The sequence below is a fragment of the Schistocerca gregaria genome, chromosome 3 (genome assembly GCF_023897955.1).
Source record: "Schistocerca gregaria isolate iqSchGreg1 chromosome 3, iqSchGreg1.2, whole genome shotgun sequence".
Classification (NCBI taxonomy): domain Eukaryota; kingdom Metazoa; phylum Arthropoda; class Insecta; order Orthoptera; family Acrididae; genus Schistocerca; species Schistocerca gregaria.
In genome coordinates, this window is record NC_064922.1 from 10,572,527 (window position 1) to 10,592,103 (window position 19,577).

A 19,577-nucleotide genomic window follows, 5' to 3' on the forward strand; every position below is an offset into this window, starting at 1 on the left:
GCATGGTGACTGTTGTATTCAATCCCGATGCAATTTCTGTGTTTCATCAACAATATGATAGTCCACAGATTACAGAATGACACCAGATGTGCATCGGAAGCTACTACTTGTCTTCCAGGGAACAATCAAAGAATAAACTGTTTGAGACATTACGCCCATTGAGGAAAGTGCGCATGGTGACTGTTGTATTCAATCCCGCGGCAATTTCTGTGTTTCATCAACACTTTGAAGGTCCACAGATTACAGAATGCCTCTAGATGTGCATCGCAAACGACTACTGGTCTTGCAGGGAACGATCAAAGCGTAGACTGTTTGAGACATTACTCCCATGGAGGAAAGTGCGCATGGTGACTGTTGTATTCAATCTCGATGCAATTTCTGTGTTTCATCAACACTCTGATAGTTCACACATTACAGAATGGCCCCAGATGTGCATCGGAAACTACTACTGGTCTTGCAATGAAGGATCAAAGCGTAGACTGTTTGAGACATTACTCCCATGGAGGAAAGGGCGAATGGTGATCGTTGTATTCAATCCCGATGCAATTTCTGTGTTTCATCAACACATTGAAGGTCCATACATTACACAATGCCCCCAGATGTGCATCGGAAACTGCTACTGGTCTTCCATGGAACGAGCAAAGCGTAAACTGTTTGAGACATTACGCCCGTGGAGGAAAGTGCGCATGGTGACTGTTGTATTCAATCCCGCGGCAATTTCTGTGTTTCATCAACACTCTGATAGTCCACAGATTACAGAATGCCTCCAGATGTGCATCGGAAACTACTATTGGTCCTCCAGGAAACGATCAAATCGTAGACTGTTTGAGACATTACTCCCATGGAGGAAAGTGCGCATGGTGACTGTTGTATTCGATAGCGATTCAATTTCTGTGTTTCATCAACACTTTGAAGGTCCACAGATTACAGAATGCCTCCAGATGTGCATCGGAAACTACTAATGGTCCTCCAGGAAACGATCAAATCGTAGACTGTTTGAGACATTACTCCCATGGAGGAAAGTGCGCATGGTGACTGCTGTATTCAATCCCGCGGCAACTTCTGTGTTTCATCAACACTTTGAAGGTCCACAGATTACAGAATACCTCCAGATGTCCATCGGAAACTACTACTGGTCTTGCAGGGAACGATCAAAGCGTAGACTGTTTGAGACATTACTCCCATGGAGGAAATTGCGCATGGTGACTGTTCTATTCAATCCTGATGCAATTTCTGTGTTTTCTTTAACACTCTGATAGTCCACACATTACAGAATGCCCCCACATGTGCATCGGAAACTACTACTGATCTTTCAGGGAACGATTAAAGCGTAAACTGTTTCAGACATTACTCCCATGGAGGAAAGTGCGCATGGTGACTGTTGTATTCAATCCCGATGCAATTTCTGTGTTTCATCAACACTCTGATAGTCCACAAATTACAGAATGCCCACAGATGTGCATCGGAAACTACTACTGGTCTTCCAGGGAACGATTAAAGCGTAAACTGTTTGAGACGTTACTCCCATGGAGGAAAGTGCACATGGTCACTGTTGTATTCAATCCTGATGCAATTTCTGTGTTTCATCAACACTCTGAAAGTCCACACATTACAGAATGCCCCCAGATGTGCATCGGAAACTACTACTGATCTTCCAGGGAACGATCAAAGCGTAAACTGTTTGAGACATTACTCCAATGGAGGAAAGTGCGCATGGTGACTGTTGTATCCAATCCCGCGGCAATTTCTGTGTGTTATCCTCACTTTGAAGGTCCACAGATTACAGAATGCCTCCAGATGTGCATCGCAAACTACTACTGGTCTTGCAGGGAACGATCAATGCGTAGAGTGTTTGAGACATTACTCCCATGGAGGAAAGTGCGCATGGTGACATTTGTATTCAATCCCGATGCAATTTCTGTGTTTCATCAACACTCTGATAGTCCACACATTACAGAATGGCCCCATATGTGCATTGGAAACTACTACTGGTCCTCCATTGAACGATCAAAGCGTAAACCGTTTGAGACATTACTCCCAAGGAGGAAAGTGCGCATGGTGACTGTTGCATTCAATCTCGAGGCAATTTCTGTGTTTCAACAACACTTTGAAGGTCCACAGTTTACAGAATGCCTAGAGATGTGCATCGGAAACTACCACTGGTCTGGCAGGGAACGATCAAAGCGTAGACTGTTTGAGACATTACTCCCATGGAGGAAAGTGCGAGTGGTGACTGTTGTATTAAATCCTGATGCAATTTCTGTGTTTCATCAAACTTTGAAGGTCCACAGATTACAGAATGCCTCCAGATGTGCATCGGAAACTACTACTGGTCCTCCAGGACACGATCAAAGCGTAGACTGTTTGAGACATTACTCCCATGGAGGAAAGTGCGAATGGTGACTGTTGTATTAAATCCTGATGCAATTTCTGTGTTTCATCAACACTTTGAAGGTCCACAGATTACAGTATGCCTCCAGATGTGCATCGGAAACTACTACTGGTCTTGCAGGGAACGATGAAAGCGTAGACTGTTTGAGACATTACTCCGATGTAGGAAAGTGCGAATGGTGACTGTTGTATTCAATTCTGATTCAATTTCTGTGTTTCATCAACACTCTGATAGTCCACACAATACAGAATGCCCCCAGATGTTCATCGGAAACTACTACTGATCTTCCAGAAAACGATCAAAGCGTAAACTGTTTCAGACATTACTCCCATGGAGGAAAGTGCGCATGGTGACTGTTGTATTCAATTGTAATGCAATTTCTGTGTTTCATCAACACTCTGATAGTCCACATATTACAGAATGCCTCCAGATGTTCATCGATAACTACTACTTCTCTTGCAGGTAACGATCATTGCGTAGACTGTTTGAGACATTACTCTGTTGGAGGAAAGTGCGAATGGTGACTGTAGTATTCAATCCCAATGCAATTTCTGTGTTTCATCAACACATTGAAGGTTCACAGATTACAGAATGCCTCCAGATGATCATCGAAAACTACTACTTCTCTTGCAGGTAACGATCATTGCGTAGACTGTTTGAGACATTACTCTGATATAGGAAAGTGCGAATGGTGACTGTTGTATTCAATCCCGATGCAAATTCTGTGTTTCATCAACACTTTGAAGGTCCACAGATTACAGAATGCCTCCAGATGTCAATCGGAAACCACTACTGGTCTCGCAGGGAACGATCAAAGCGAGGTCTGTTTGAGACATTACGCCCATGGAGGAAAGTGCGTATGGTGACTGTTGTATTCAATCCCGATGCAATTTCTGTGTTTCATCAACTCTCTGATAGTCCACACATTACAGAATGCCCACAGATGTGCATCGGAAACTTCTACTGGTCTTCCAGGGAACGATCAAAGCGTAAACTGTTTGAGACATTACTCCCATGTAGGGAAGTGCGCATGGTGACTGTTGTATACATTCCCGATGCAATTTCTGTGTTTCATCAACACTTTGAAGGTCCACAGATTACAGAATGCCTCCAGATGTGCATCGGAAACTACTACTGGTCTTGCAGGGAACGATCAAAGCGTTGACAGTTTGAGACATTACTCCCATGGAGGAAAGTGCGCATGGTGACTGTTGTATTCAACCCCAATGCAATTTCTGTGTTTCATCAACACTCTGATAGTCCACACATTACTGAATGCCCAAAGATGTGCATCGGAAACTACCACTGGTCTTCCAGGGAACGATTAAAGCGTAAACTGTTTAAGACTTTACTCCCATGGAGGAAAGTGCACATGGTCACTGTTGTATTCAATCCCGATGAATTTCTGATTTTCATCAACACTCTGATAGACCACAAATTACAGAATGTCCCTAGATGTGCATCGGAAACTACTACTGGTCTTGCAGGGAACGATCAAAACGAAAACTGTTTGAGACTTTACTCCCATGGAGAAAAGGGAGCATGGTGATTTTTGTATTCAATCCCGATGCAATTTCTGTGTTTCATCAACACTTTGAAGGTCCACAGATTACAGAATGCCTCCAGATGTGCATCGGAAAATACTACTGGTCTTGCAGGGAACGATCAAAGCGTAGACTGTTTGAGACATTACTCCCATGGAGTAAAGTGCGCATGGTGATTGTTGTATTCAATCCCGATGCAATTTCTCTGTTACATCAACACTCTGATAGTCCACACATTACAGAATGCCCACAGATGTGCATCGGAAACTACTACTGGTCTTCCAGGGAACGATCAAAGCGTAAACTGTTTGAGACATTACTCCCATGTAGGGAAGTGCGCATGGTGACTGTTGTATACATTCCCGAAGCAATTTCTGTGTTTCATCAACACTCTGATAGTCGACAGATTACACAATGCCTCGAGATGTGCATCGAAAACTACTACTGGTCTTGCAGGGAACGATCATTTCGTACACTGTTTGAGACATTACTCTGATGGAGGAAAGTGCGAATGTTGACTGTTGTATTCAATCACGATGCAATTTCTGTGTTTCATCAACACTTTGAAGGTCCACAGATTGCAGAATGCCTCCAGATGTGCTTCAGAAACTACTACTGGTCTTGCAGGGAACGATCAAAGCGTAGACTGTTGGAGACATTACTCCAATGGAGGAAAGTGCGCATGGTGACTGTTGTATTCAATCCCGATGCAATTTCTGTGTTTCATCTACACTCTGATAGTCCAAAGATTACAGAATGACACCAGATGTGCATCGGAAACTACTACTGGTCTTCCAAGGAACAATCAAAGCGTAGACTGTTTGAGACATTACTCCCATTGAGGAAAGTGCGCATGGTGACTGTCGTATTCAATCCCGATGCAATTTCTGTGTTTCATCAAAACTTTGAAGGTCCACATATTGCAGAATGCCTCCAGATGTGCTTCGGAAAACACTAATGGTCCTCCAGGAAACGATCGTAGTGTAGACTGTTTGAGACATTACTCACATGGAGGAAAATGCGCATGATGAATGTTGTATTCAATCCTGATGCATTTTCTGTGTTTCATAAACACTGTGATAGTCCACACATTACAGAATGTCATCAGATGTGCATCGGAAACTACAACTGGTGTTCCGGAGAACGATCAAAACGAAAACTGTTTGAGACATTACTCCCATGGAGGAAAGTGCGCATGGTGACTGTTGTATTCAATACCGATGCAATTTCTGTGTTTCATCAACACTCTGATAATCCACAGATTACAGAATGCCTCCAGATCTGCATCGGAAACTACTAGTGGTCTTCCAGGAAACGATCAAATCGTATACAGTTTGAGACATTACTCCCATGGAGGAAAGTGCGCATGGTGACTGTTGTATTCAATACCGATGGAATTTCTGTGTTTCATCAACACTTTGAAGGTTCACAGATTACAGAATGCCTCCAGATGTGCATCGGAAACTACAACTGGTCCTTCAGGACACGATCAAAGCGTAGACTGTTTGAGACATTACGCCCATGGAGGAAAGTGCGCATGGTGACTGTTGTATTCAATACCGATGCAATTTCTGTGTTTCATCAACACTCTGATAGTCCACACACTACAGAATGCCCACAGATGTGCATCGGAAACTACTACTGGTCTTCCAGGGAACGATCAAAGCTTAAACTGTTTGAGACATTACTCCTATGGAAAAAAGTGCGCATGGTAAATGTTGTATTCAATCCTGATGCAATTTCTGTGTTTCATCAACACTCTGATGGTCCACACATTACAGAATGTCAGAAGATGTGCATCGGAAAGTACTACTGGTCTTCCATTGAACGATCAAAGCGTAGACTGTTTGAGACATTACTCCCATGGAGGAAAGTGCGCATGGTGACTGTTGTATTCGATAGCAATTCAATTTCTGTGTTTCATCAACACTTTGAAGGTCCACAGATTACAGGATGCCTCCAGATGTGCATCGGAAGCTACTACTGGTCTTGCAGGGAACGATCAAAGCGTTCACAGTTTGAGACATTACTTCCATGGAGGAAAGTGTGCATGGTGACTGTTGTATTCAATCCCGATGCAATTTCTGTGTTTCATCAACACTCTGATAGTCCACACACTACAGAATGCCCACAGATGTGCATCGGAAACTACTACTGGTCTTCCAGGGAACGATCAAAGCTTAAACTGTTTGAGACATTACTCCTATGGAAAAAAGTGCGCATGGTAACTGTTGTATTCAATCCTGATGCAATTTCTGTGTTTCATCAACACTCTGATGGTCCACACATTACAGAATGTCAGAAGATGTGCGTCGGAAACTACTACTCGTCTTCCATTGAACGATCAAAGCGTAAACCGTTTGAGACATTACTCCCATGGAGGAAAGTGCGCATGGTGACTTTTGTATTCAAGCTCGAGGCAATTTATGTGTTTCATCAACACTATGAAGGTCCACAGTTTACAGAATGCCTAGAGATGTGCATCGGAAACTACCACTGGTCTGGCAGGGAACGATCAAAGCGTAGACTGTTTGAGACATTGCTCCCATTGAGGAAAGTGCGAATGGTGACTGTTGTATTAAATCTTGATGCAATTTCTGTGTTTCATCAACACTTTGAAGGTCCACAGATTACAGAATGCCTCCAGATGTGCATCGGAAACTACTACTGGTCTTGCAGGGAACGATGAAAGCGTAGACTGTTTGAGACATTACTCCCATGTAGGAAAGTGCGCATGGTGACTGTTGTATTCAATTCTGATTCAATTTCTGTGTTTCATCAACACTCTGATAGTCCACACAATACAGAATGCCCCCAGATGTGCATCGGAAACTACTACTGATCTTCCAGAAAACGATCAAAGCGTAAACTGTTTCAGACATTACTCCCATGGAGGAAAGTACGCATGTTGACTGTTGTATTCAATTCTGATTCAATTTCTGTGTTTCATCAACACTCTGATAGTCCACACAATACAGAATGCCCCCAGATGTGCATCGGAAACTACTACTGGTCTTCCAGGGAACGATCAAAGCGTAAACTGTTTGAGACATTACTCCCATGGAGGAAAGTGCGCATGGTAACTGTTGTATTCAATCCTGATGCATTTTCTGTGTTTCATCAACACTCTGATTGTCCACACATCACAGAATGTCAGAAGATGTGCATCGGAAACTACTACTGGTCTTCCATTGAACGATCAAAGCGTAGACTGTTTGAGACACTACTCCCATGGAGGAAAGTGCGCATGGTAACTGTTGTATTCGATAGCAATTCAATTTCTGTGTTTCATCAACACTTTGAAGGTTCACAGATTACAGTATGCCTCCAGATGTGCATCGGAAGCTACTACTGGTCTTGCTGGCAACGATCAAAGCGTTCACAGTTTGAGACATTACTTCCATGGAAAGTGCGCATGGTGACTGTTGTATTCAATCCCGATGCAATTTCTGTGTTTCATCAACACTCTGATAGTCCACACACTACAGAATGCCCACAGATGTGCATCGGAAACTACTACTGGTCTTCCAGGGAACGATCAAAGCTTAAACTGTTTGAGACATTACTCCTATGGAAAAAAGTGCGCATGGTAACTGTTGTATTCAATCCTGATGCAATTTCTGTGTTTCATCAACACTCTGATGGTCCACACATTACAGAATGTCAGAAGATGTGCATCGGAAACTACTACTGGTCTTCCATTGAACGATCAAAGCGTAGACTGTTTGAGACATTACTCCCATGGAGGAAAGTGCGCATGGTGACTGTTGTAATCGATAGCAATTCAATTTCTGTGTTTCATCAACACTTTGAAGGTCCACAGATTACAGTATGCCTCCAGATGTGCATCGGAAGCTACTACTGGTCTTGCAGAGAACGATCAAAGCGTTCACAGTTAGAGACATTACTTCCATGAAGGAAAGTGCGCATGGTGACTGTTGTATTCAATCCCGATGCAATTTCTGTGTTTCATCAACACTCTGATAGTCCACACATTACAGAATGCCCCCATATGTGCATCGGAAACTACTACTGGTCTTCCATTGAACGATCAAAGCGTAAACCGTTTGAGACATTACTCCCATGGAGGAAAGTGCGCATGGTGACTGTTGTATTCAATCTCGAGGCAATATCTGTGTTTCATCAACACTATGAAGGTCCACAGTTTACAGAATGCCTAGAGATGTGCATCGGAAACTACCACTGGTCTGGCAGGGAACGATCAAAGCGTAGACTGTTTGAGACATTGCTCCCATGGAGGAAAGTGCGAATGGTGACTGTTGTATTAAATCCTGATGCAATTTCTGTGTTTCATCAACACTTTGAAGGTCCACAGATTACAGAATGCCTCCAGATGTGCATCGGAAACTACAACTGGTCTTGCAGGGAACGATGAAAGCGTAGACTGTTTGAGACATTACTCCCATGTAGGAAAGTGCGCATAGTGACTGTTGTATTCAATTCTGATTCAATTTCTGTGTTTCATCAACACTCTGCTAGTCCACACAATACAGAATGCCCCCAGATGTGCATCGGAAACTACTACTGATCTACCAGAAAACGATCAAAGCGTAAACTGTTTCAGACATTACTCCCATGGAGGAAAGTGCGCATGGTGACTGTTGTATTCAATCGTGATGCAATTTCTGTGTTTCATCAACACTGTGATAGTCTACACATTACAGAATGTCATCAGATGTGCATCAGAAACTACTACTGGTCTTCCGGAGAACGATCTAAGCGTAAACTGTTTGAGACATTACTCCCATGGAGGAAAGTGCGCATGGAGACTGTTGTATTCAATCCCGAGGCAATATCTGTGTTTCATCAACACTTTGAAGGACCACAGTTTACAGAATGCCTAGAGATGTGCATCGGAAACTACCACTGGTCTGGCAGGGAACGATCAAAACGTAGACTGTTTGAGACATTGCTCCCATGGAGGAAAGTGCGAATGGTGACTGTTGTATTAAATCCTGAAGCAATTTCTGTGTTTCATCAACACTTTGAAGGTCCACAGATTACAGAATGCCTCCAGATGTGCATCGGAAACTACAACTGGTCCTCCAGGACACGATCAAAGCGTAGACTGTTTGAGACATACTCCCATGGAGGAAAGTGCGCATGGTAACTGTTGTATTCAATCCTGATGCATTTTCTGTGTTTCATCAACACTCTGATTGTCCACACATTACAGAATGTCAGAAGATGTGCATCGGAAACTACTACTGGTCTTCCATTGAACGATCAAAGCGTAGACTGTTTGAGACATTACTCCCATGGAGGAAAGTGCGCATGGTGACAGTTGTATTTGATAGCGATTCAATTTCTGTGTTTCATCAACATTTTGAAGGTCCACAGATTACAGAATGCCTCCAGATGTGCATCGGAAACTACTACTGGTCCTCCAGGAAACGATCAAATCGTCGACTGTTTGAGACATTACTCCCATGGAGGAAAGTGCCCATGGTGACTGTTGTATTCAACCCCGCGGCAACTTCTGTGTTTCATCAACACTTTGAAGGTCCACAGATTACAGAACACCTCCAGATGTCCATCGGAAACTACTACTGGTCTTGCAGGGAACGATCAAAGCGTAGACTGTTTGAGACATTACTCCCATGGAGGAAAGTGGGCATGGTGACTGTTCTATTCAATCCTGATGCAATTTCTGTGTTTCATTAACACTCTGATAGTCCACACATTACAGAATGCCCCCACATGTGCATCGGAAACTACTACTGATCTTCCAGGGAACGATTAAAGTGTCAAATGTTTCAGACATTACTCCCATGGAGGAAAGTGCGCATGGTGACTGTTGTATTCAATCCTGAAGCAATTTCTGTGTTTCATCAACACTCTGATAGTCCACACATTACAGAATGCCCCCAGATGTGCATCGGAAACTGCTGCTGGTCTTCCAGGTTCGATCAAAGCGTAAACTGTTTTTAGGCATTACTCCCTTGGAGGAAAGTGCGCATGGTGACTGTTGTAATCAATCCCGATGCAATATCTGTGTTTCATCAACACTTTGAAGGTCCACAGATTACAGAATGCGTCCAAATGTGCATCGGAAACTACTACTGGTCTTGCAGGGAACGATCAAAGCGTTGACAGTTTGAGACATTACTCCTATGGAGGAAAGTGCGCATGGTGACTGTTGTATTCAATCCCGATGCAATTTCTGTGTATCATCAACACTCTAATAGTCCACACATATCGGAATGCCGACAGATGTGCATCGGAAACTACTACTGGTCTTCCAGGGAACGATTAAAGCGTAATTTGTTAGAGACATTACTCCCATGGAGGAAAGTGCACATGGTCACTGTTGTATTCAATCCCAATGCAATTTCTGTGTTTCATCAACACTCTGATAGTCCACAGATTACAGAATGTCCCCAGATGTGCATCGGAAACTACTACTGGTCTTGCAGGGAACGATCAAAACGAAAACTGTTTGAGACATTACTCCCATGGAGAAAAGGGCGCATTGTGATTGTTGTATTCAATCCCGATGCAATTTCTGTGTTTCATCAACACTTTGAAGGTCCACAGATTACAGAATGCCTTCAGATGTGCATCGGAAACTACTACTGGTCTTGCAGGGAACGATCAAAGCGTAGACTGTTTGAGACATTACTCCCATGGAGGAAAGTGCGCATGGTGATTTTTGTATTCAATCCCGATGCAATTTCTGTGTTTCATTAACACTCTGATAGTCCACACATTACAAAATGCCCCCAGATGTGCATCGGAAACTACTACTGATCTTCCAGGAAACGATGAAAGCGTAAACTGTTTGAGACATTACGCCCATGGAGGAAAGGGCGAATGGTGATTGTTGTATTCAATCCCGATGCAATTTCTGTGTTTCATCAACACATTGAAGGTCCACACATTACAGAATGCCCCCAGATGTGCATCGGAAACTGCTACTGGTCTTCCAGGGAACGATCAAAGCGTAGACTGTTTGAGACATTACTCATATGGAGGAAAGTGCGTATGGTGACTGTTGTATTCAATCCCGATGCAATTTCTGTGTTTCATCAACTCTCTGATAGTCCACACATTACAGAATGCCCACAGATGTGCATCGGAAACTACTACTGGTCTTCCAGGGAACGATCAAAGCGCAAACTGTTTGAGACATTACTCCCATGGAGGAAAGTGCACATGGTGACTGTTGTATTCAATCCCGATGCAATTTCTCTGTTACATCAACACTCTGATAGTCCACAGATTACAGAATGTCCCCAGATGTGCATCGGAAACTACTACTGGTGTTCCAGTTAACGATCAAAGCGTAAACTGTTTGAGGCATTACTCCCAAGGAGGAAAGTGCACATGGTGACTGTTGTATTCAATCCCGATGCAATTTCTGTGTTTCATCAACACTTTGAAGGTCCTCAGATTGCAGAATGCCTCCAGTTGTGCTTCAGAAACTACTACTGGTCTTGCAGGGAACGATCAAAGCGTAGACTGTTGGAGACATTACTCCCATGGAGGAAAGTGCGCATGGTGACTGTTGTATTCAATCCCGATGCAATTTCTGTGTTTCATCTACACTCTGATAGTCCACAGATCACAGAATGACACCAGATGTGCATCGGAAACTACTACTGGTCTTCCAAGGAACAATCAAAGCGTAGACTGTTTGAGACATTACTCCCATTGAGGAAAGTGCGCATGGTGACTGTTGTATTCAATCCCGATGCAATTTCTGTGTTTCATCAAAACTTTGAAGGTCCACATATTACAGAATACCTCCAGATGTGCTTCGGAAAACACTACTGGTCCTCCAGGAAACGATCATAGTGTAGACTGTTTGAGACATTACTCACATGGAGGAAAATGCGCATGATGAATGTTGTATTCAATCCTGTTGCATTTTCTGTGTTTCATCAACACTGTGATAGTCCACACATTACAGAATGTCATCAGATGTGCATTGGAAACTACTACTGGTCTTCCAGGAAACGATCAAATCGTATACAGTTTAGACATTACTCCCATGGAGGAAAGTGCGCATGGTGACTGTTGTATTCAATCCCGATGCAATTTCTGTGTTTCATCAATACTTTGAAGGTCCACAGATTACAGTATGCCTCCAGATGTGCATCGGAAGCTACTACTGGTCTTGCAGGGAACGATCAAAGCGTTCACAGTTTGAGACATTACTTCCAAGGAGGAAAGTGCGCATGGTGACTGTTGTATTCAATCCCGATGCAATTTCTGTGTTTCATCAACACTCTGATAGTCCACACACTACAGAATGCCCACAGATGTGCATCGGAAACTACTACTGGTCTTCCAGGGAACGATCAAAGCTTAAACTGTTTGAGACATTACTCCTATGGAAAAAAGTGCGCATGGTAACTGTTGTATTCAATCCTGATGCATTTTCTGTGTTTCATCATCACTCTGATGGTCCACACATTACAGAATGTCAGAAGATGTGCATCGGAAACTACTACTGGTCTTCCATTGAACGATCAAAGCGTAGACTGTTTGAGACATTACTCCCATGGAGGAAAGTGCGCATGGTGACTGTTGCAATCGATAGCAATTCTATTTCTGTGTTTCATCAACACTTTGAAGGTCCACAGATTACAGAATGCCTCCAGATGTGCATCGGAAACTACTACTGGTCTTCCAGGGAACGATCAAAGCGTAGACTGTTTGAGACATTACTCCCATAGAGGAAAGTGCGCATGGCGACTGTTGTATTCAATTCTGAGACAATTTCTGTGTTTCATCAACACTTTGAAGGTATACAGATTGCAGAATGCCTACAGATGTGCATCGGGAACTACTACTGGTCTTGCAGGGAACGATCAAAGCGTAGACTGTTTGAAACATTACTCCCATGGAGGAAAGTGCGCATGGTGTTTGTTGTATTGAATACCGATGCAATTTCTGTGTTTCTTCAACACTCTCATAGTCCACACATTACAGAATGCCCCCAGATGTGCATCGGAAACTACTACTGGTCTTCCTGGGAACGATCAAAGCGTAAACTGTTTGAGACATTACTCCCATGAAGGAAAGTGCGCATGGGGACTGTCGTATTAAATCCCGATGAATTTCTGTGTTTCATCAACACTCTGATAGTCGACAGATTACAGAATGCCCCCAGATGTGCATCGGATAGTACACTGGTGTTGCAGGGAACGATAAAAGCGTAAACTGTTTGTGACATTACACCCATGGAGGAAAATGTGCATGGTGACTGTTGTATTCAATCCCGAGGCAATTTTTATGTTTCATAAACACTTTGAAGGTCCACAGATTACAGAATTCCTCCAGATGTGCATCGGAAACTACTACTGGTCTTGAGGTAACGATCAAAGCGTAGACTGCTTTAGACATTACTCCCATGGAGGAAAGTGCGCATGGGGACTGTTGTATACAATCCAGATGCAATTTCTGGGTTTCATCAACACTCTGACTTTCCACAGATTTCAGAATTCCCAAAGATGTGCATCCGAAACAACTACTGGTCTTGCAGGGAACGATCAAAGCGTAGACTCTGTGAGACATTACTCCCATGGAGGAAAGTGCGCATGGTGACTGTTGTACTCAATCCCGATGCAATTTCTGTGTATCATCAACACTCTAATAGTCCACACATTACAGAATGCCCCCAGATGTGCATCGGAAACTACTACTGGTCTTCCAGGGAACGATCAAAGCGTAGACTGTTTGAGACATTACTCCCATGGAGGAAAGTGCGCATGGTGACTGTTGTATTCAATCACGAAGCAATTACTGTGTTTCATCAACACTTTGATGGTACACAGATTGCAGAATGCCTCCAGATGTGCATCGGAAAATACTACTGGTCTTGCAGGGAACTATCAAAGCGTAGACTGTTTGCGACATTACTCCCATGGAGGAAAGTGCGCATGGTGACTGTTGTATTCAATCCCGATGCAATTTCTGTGTTTCATCAACACTCTGATAGTCCACACATTACAGAATGCCCCCAGATGTGTATCGGAAACTACTACTGGTCTTCCAGGGAACGATCAAAGCGTAAACTGTTTGAGACTTTACTCCCATGGAGGATAGTGCGCATGGTGACTGTTGTATTCAATCCCGATGCAATTTCTGTGTTTCATCAACACTCGGATAGTCCACAGATTACAGAATGACACCAGATGTGCAACGGAAACTGCTACTGGTCTTCCAGGGAACGATCAAAGCGTAAACTCTTTGAGACATTACTCCCATGGAGGAAAGTGCGCATGGTCACTGTTGTATTCAATAACCATGCAATTTCTGTGTTTCATCAACACTCTGATAGTCCACAGATTACAGATTGCGCCCAGATGTACATCGGAAACTACTACTGGTCTTCCAGGGAACGATAAAAACGTATACTGTTTGAGACATTACCCCCATGGAGGAAAGTGCGCATGGTGACTGTTGTATTCACTCCCGATGCAATTTCTGTGTTTCATCAACACTTTAAAGGTCCACAGATTAAAGAATGCCTCCGGATGTGCATCGGAAACTACTACTGGTCTTGCAGGGAACGATCAAAGCGTAGACCGTTTGAGACATTACTCCCATGGAGGAAAGTGCGCATGGTGACTGTTGTATTCAATCCTGATGCAATTTCTGTGTTTCATCAACACTCTGATAGTCCACAGATTACAGGATGCCCCCAGATGTGCATCAGAAACTATACTGGTCTTCCAGGGAACGATAAAAGCGTATACTGTTTAGGTCAATACTCCCATGGAGGAAAATGCGCATGGTGACTGTTGTATTCAACCCCGATGCAATTTCTGTGATTGAAGAACTCTCTGATAGTTTACAGATTACAGAATGCCTCCAGATGTGCATCGGAAACTACTACTGGTCTTAAAGGGAACGATCAAAGCGTATTCTGTTTGAGACATCGCTCCCATGGAAGAAAATGCGCCTGATGGCTGTTGTATTCAATCGCGAGGCAATTTCTATGTTTCTTCAACACTTTGAAGGTCCACAGATTACAGAATGCCTCCAGATGTGCATCGGAAACTACTACTGGTCTTTCAGGAAACGATCAAAGCGTAGACTGCTTTAGACATTACTCCCATAGAGGAAAGTGCGCATGGTGACTGTTGTATTGAATCCCGCGGCAATTCCTGTGTTTCATCAACACTCTGTTAGTCCACAGATTACAGAATGCCTCCAGATGTGCATCCGAAACTACTACTGGTCTTGCAGGGAACGATCAAAGCGTAGACTCTTTGAGACATTACTCCCATGGAGGAAAGTGCGCATGGTGACTGTTGTACTCAATCCCGATGCAATTTCTGTGTTTCATCTACACTCTGATCGTCCACACATTACAGAATGCCCCCAGATGTGTATCGGAAACTACTACTGGTATTCCAGTCAACGATCAAAGCGTAAACTGTTTGAGACTTTACTCCCATGGAGGAAAGTGCGCATGGTGACTCTTGTATTCAATCCCGATGCAATTTCTGTGTTTCATCAACACTCTAATAGTCCACAGATTACAGAATGCTTCCAGATGTGCATCTGAAACTACTACTGGTCTTCCAGGGAACGATCAAAGCGTAGACTGTTTGAGACATTACTCCCATGGAGGAAAGTGCGCATGGTGACTGTTGTATTCAATTCCGAGACAATTTCTGTGTTTCATCAACACTTTGAAGGTATACAGATTGCAGAATGCCTCCAGATGTGCATCGGAAACTACTACTGGTCTTGCAGGGAACGATCAAAGCGTAGACTGTTTGAAACATTACTCCCATGGAGGAAAGTGCGCATGGTGTCTGTTGTATTGAATCCCGATCCAATTTCTGTGTTTCTTCAACACTCTCATAGTCCACACATTACAGAATGCCCCCAGATGTGCATCGGAAACTACTACTCGTCTTCCTGGGAACGATCAAAGCGTAAACTGTTTAAGACATTACTCCCATGAAGGAAAGTGCGCATGGTGACTGTCGTATTGAATCCCGATGCAATTTCTGTGTTTCATCAACACTCTGATAGTCCACAGATTACAGAATGACACCATATGTGCATCGGAAACTACTACTGGTCTTCCAGGGAACGATCAAAGCGTTGACTGTTTAAGACATTACTCCCATGGAGGAAAGTTCGCATGGTGACTGTTGTATTCAATCCTGATGCAATTTCTGTGTTTCATCAACACTCTGATAGTCGACAAATTACAGAATGCCCCCAGATGTGCATCGGATAGTACACTGGTCTTGCAGGGAACGATAAAAGCGTAAACTGTTTGTGACATTACCCACATGGAGGAAAGTGCGCATGGTGACTGTTGTATTCACTCCCGATGCAATTTCTGTGTTTCATCAAGACTTTGAAGCGCCACAGATTACAGAATGCCTCTAGATGTGCATCTGAAACTACTACTGGTCTTCCAGGAAACGATTAAAGCGTAGACTGTTTGAGACATTACTCCCATGGAGGAAAGTGCGCATGGTGACTGTTGTATGCAATCCCAAAGCAATATATGTGTTTCATCTACACTTTAAAGGTCCACAGATTACAGAATGCCTCCAGATGTGCATCGGAAACTACTACTGGTTTTGCAGGGAACGATCAAAGCGTAGACCGTTTGGGACATTACTCCCATGGAGGAAAGTGCGCATGGTGACTGTTGTATACAATCCAGATGCAATTTATGGGTTTCATCAACATTCTGATAGTCCACAGATTTCAGAATTCCCAAAGATGTGCATCGGAAACTATACTGGTATTCCAGGGAACGATAAAAGCGTAAACTGTTTGAGACGTTACTCCCATGGAGGAAAGTGCGCATGATGACTGTTGTATTCAATCCCGAGGCAATTTTTATTTTTCATCAACACTTTGAAGGCCCACAGATTACAGAATGCCTCCAGATGTGAATCGGAAACTACTAGTGGTCTTCCAGGGAACGATCAAAGCGTTGACTGTTTGAGACATTACTCCCATGGAGGAAAGTGCGCATGGTGACTGTTGTATTCAATCCCGATGCAATTTCCGTGTTTCATCAACACTCTGATAGTCCCCAGATTACAGAATGCCCCCAGATGTGCATCAGAAACTATACTGGTCTTCCAGGGAACGATAAAAGCGTAAACTGTTTAGGACATTACTCCCATGGAGGAAAATGCGCATGGTGACTGTTGTACTCAACCCCGATGCAATTTCCGTGATTGAAGAACTCTCTGATAGTTTACAGATTACAGAATGCCTCCAGATGTGCATCGGAAACTACTACTGGTCTTAAAGGGAACGATCAAAGCGTATTCTGTTTGAGACATCGCTCCCATGGAAGAAAATGCGCCTGATGGCTGTAGTATTCAATCGCGAGGCAATTTCTATGTTTCTTGAACACTTTGAAGGTCCACAGATTACAGAATGCCTCCAGATGTGCATCGGAAACTACTACTGGTCTTGCAGGGAACGATCAAAGCGTAGACTGCTTTAGACATTACTCCCATGGAGGAAAGTGCGCATGGTGACTGTTGTATTCAATCCCGCGGCAATTCCTGTGTTTCATCAACACTTTGTTAGTCCACAGATTACAGAATGCCTCCAGATGTGCATCCGAAACTACTACTGGTCTTGCAGGGAACGATCAAAGCGTAGACTCTTTGAGACATTACTCCCATGGAGGAAAGTGCGCATGGTGACTGTTGTACTCAATCCCGATGCAATTTCTGTGTTTTATCAACACTCTGATACTCCACACATTACAGAATGCCCCCAGATGTGCATCGGAAACTACTACTGGTCTTCCAGGGATCGATCAAAGCGTAAACTGTTTGAGACATAACTCCCATTGATTAAAGTGCGCGTGGTGACTGTTGTATACCATCCTGATGCAATTTCTGTGTTTCAATAACACTCTGAAAATCCACACATTACAGAATGCCCCCAGATGTGTATCGGAAACTACTACTGGTCTTCCAGGGAACGATCAAAGCGTAAACTGTTTGAGACTTTACTCCCATGGAGGATAGTGCGCATGGTGACTGTTGTATTCAATCCCGATGCAATTTCTGTGTTTCATCAACACTCGGATAGTCCTCAGATTACAGAATGACACCAGATGTGCAACGGAAACTGCTACTGGTCTTCCAGGGAACGATCAAAGCGTAAACTGTTTGAGACATTACTCCCATGGAGGAAAGTGCGCATGGTCACTGTTGTATTCAATCACGAAGCAAATTCTGTGTTTCAATAACACTCTGAAAGTCCACAGATTACAGAATGCCCCCAGATGTGAATCGGAAACTACTACTGGCCTTCCAGGGAACGATCAAAGCGTAGACTGTTTGAGACATTACTCCCATGGAGGAAAGTGCGCATGGTGACTGTTGTATTCAATCCCGCCGCAATTCCTGTGTTTCATCAACACTCTGTTAGTGCACAGATTACAGAATGCCTCCAGATGTGCATCCGAAACTACTACTGGTCTTGCAGGGAACGATCAAAGCGTAGACTCTTTGAGACATTATTCCCATGGAGGAAAGTGCGCCTGGTGACTGTTGTACTCAATCCCGATGCAATTTCTGTGTTTCATCAACACTCAGATAGTCCACACATTACAGAATGCCCCCAGATGTGCATCGGAAACTACTACTGGCCTTCCAGGGAACGATCAAAGCGTAGACTGTTTGAAACATTACTCCAATGGAGGAAAGTGCGCATGGTGACTGTTGTATTCAATCACGAAGCAATTTCTGTGTTTCAATAACACTCTGAAAGTCCACACATTACAGAATGCCCCCAGATGTGCATCGGAAAATACTATTGGTCTTGCAGGGAACTATCAAAGCGTAGACTGTTTGCGACATTACTCCCATGGAGGAAAGTGCATATGGTGACTGTTGTATTCAATTCCGAGACAATTTCTGTGTTTCATCAACACTTTGAAGGTATACAGATTGCAGAATGCCACCAGATGTGCATCGGAAACTACTACTGGTCTTGCAGGGAACGATCAAAGCGTAGACTGTTTGAGACATTACTCCAAAGGAAAAAAGTGCGCATGGTGACTGTTGTATTCAATCCCGATGCAATTTCCGTGTTTCATCAACACTCTGATAGTCCACAGATTACAGAATGCCCCCAGATGTGCATCAGAAACTATACTGGTCTTCCAGGGAACGATAAAAGCGTAAACTGTTTAGGACATTACACCCATGGAGGAAAATGCGCATGGTGACTGTTGTACTCAACCCCGATGCAATTTCCGTGATTGAAGAACTCTCTGATAGTTTACAGATTACAGAATGCCTCCAGATGTGCATCGGAAACTACTACTGGTCTTAAAGGGAACGATCAAAGCGTATTCTGTTTGAGACATCGCTCCCATGGAAGAAAATGCGCCTGATGGCTGTAGTATTCAATCGGGAGGCAATTTCTATGTTTCTTGAACCCTTTGAAGGTCCACAGATTACAGAAGGCCTCCAGATGTGCATCGGAAACTACTACTGGTCTTGCAGGGAACGATCAAAGCGTAGACTGCTTTAGACATTACTCCCATGGAGGAAAGTGCGCATGGTGACTGTTGTATTCAATCCCGCGGCAATTCCTGTGTTTCATCAACACTTTGTTAGTCCACAGATTACAGAATGCCTCCAGATGTGCATCCG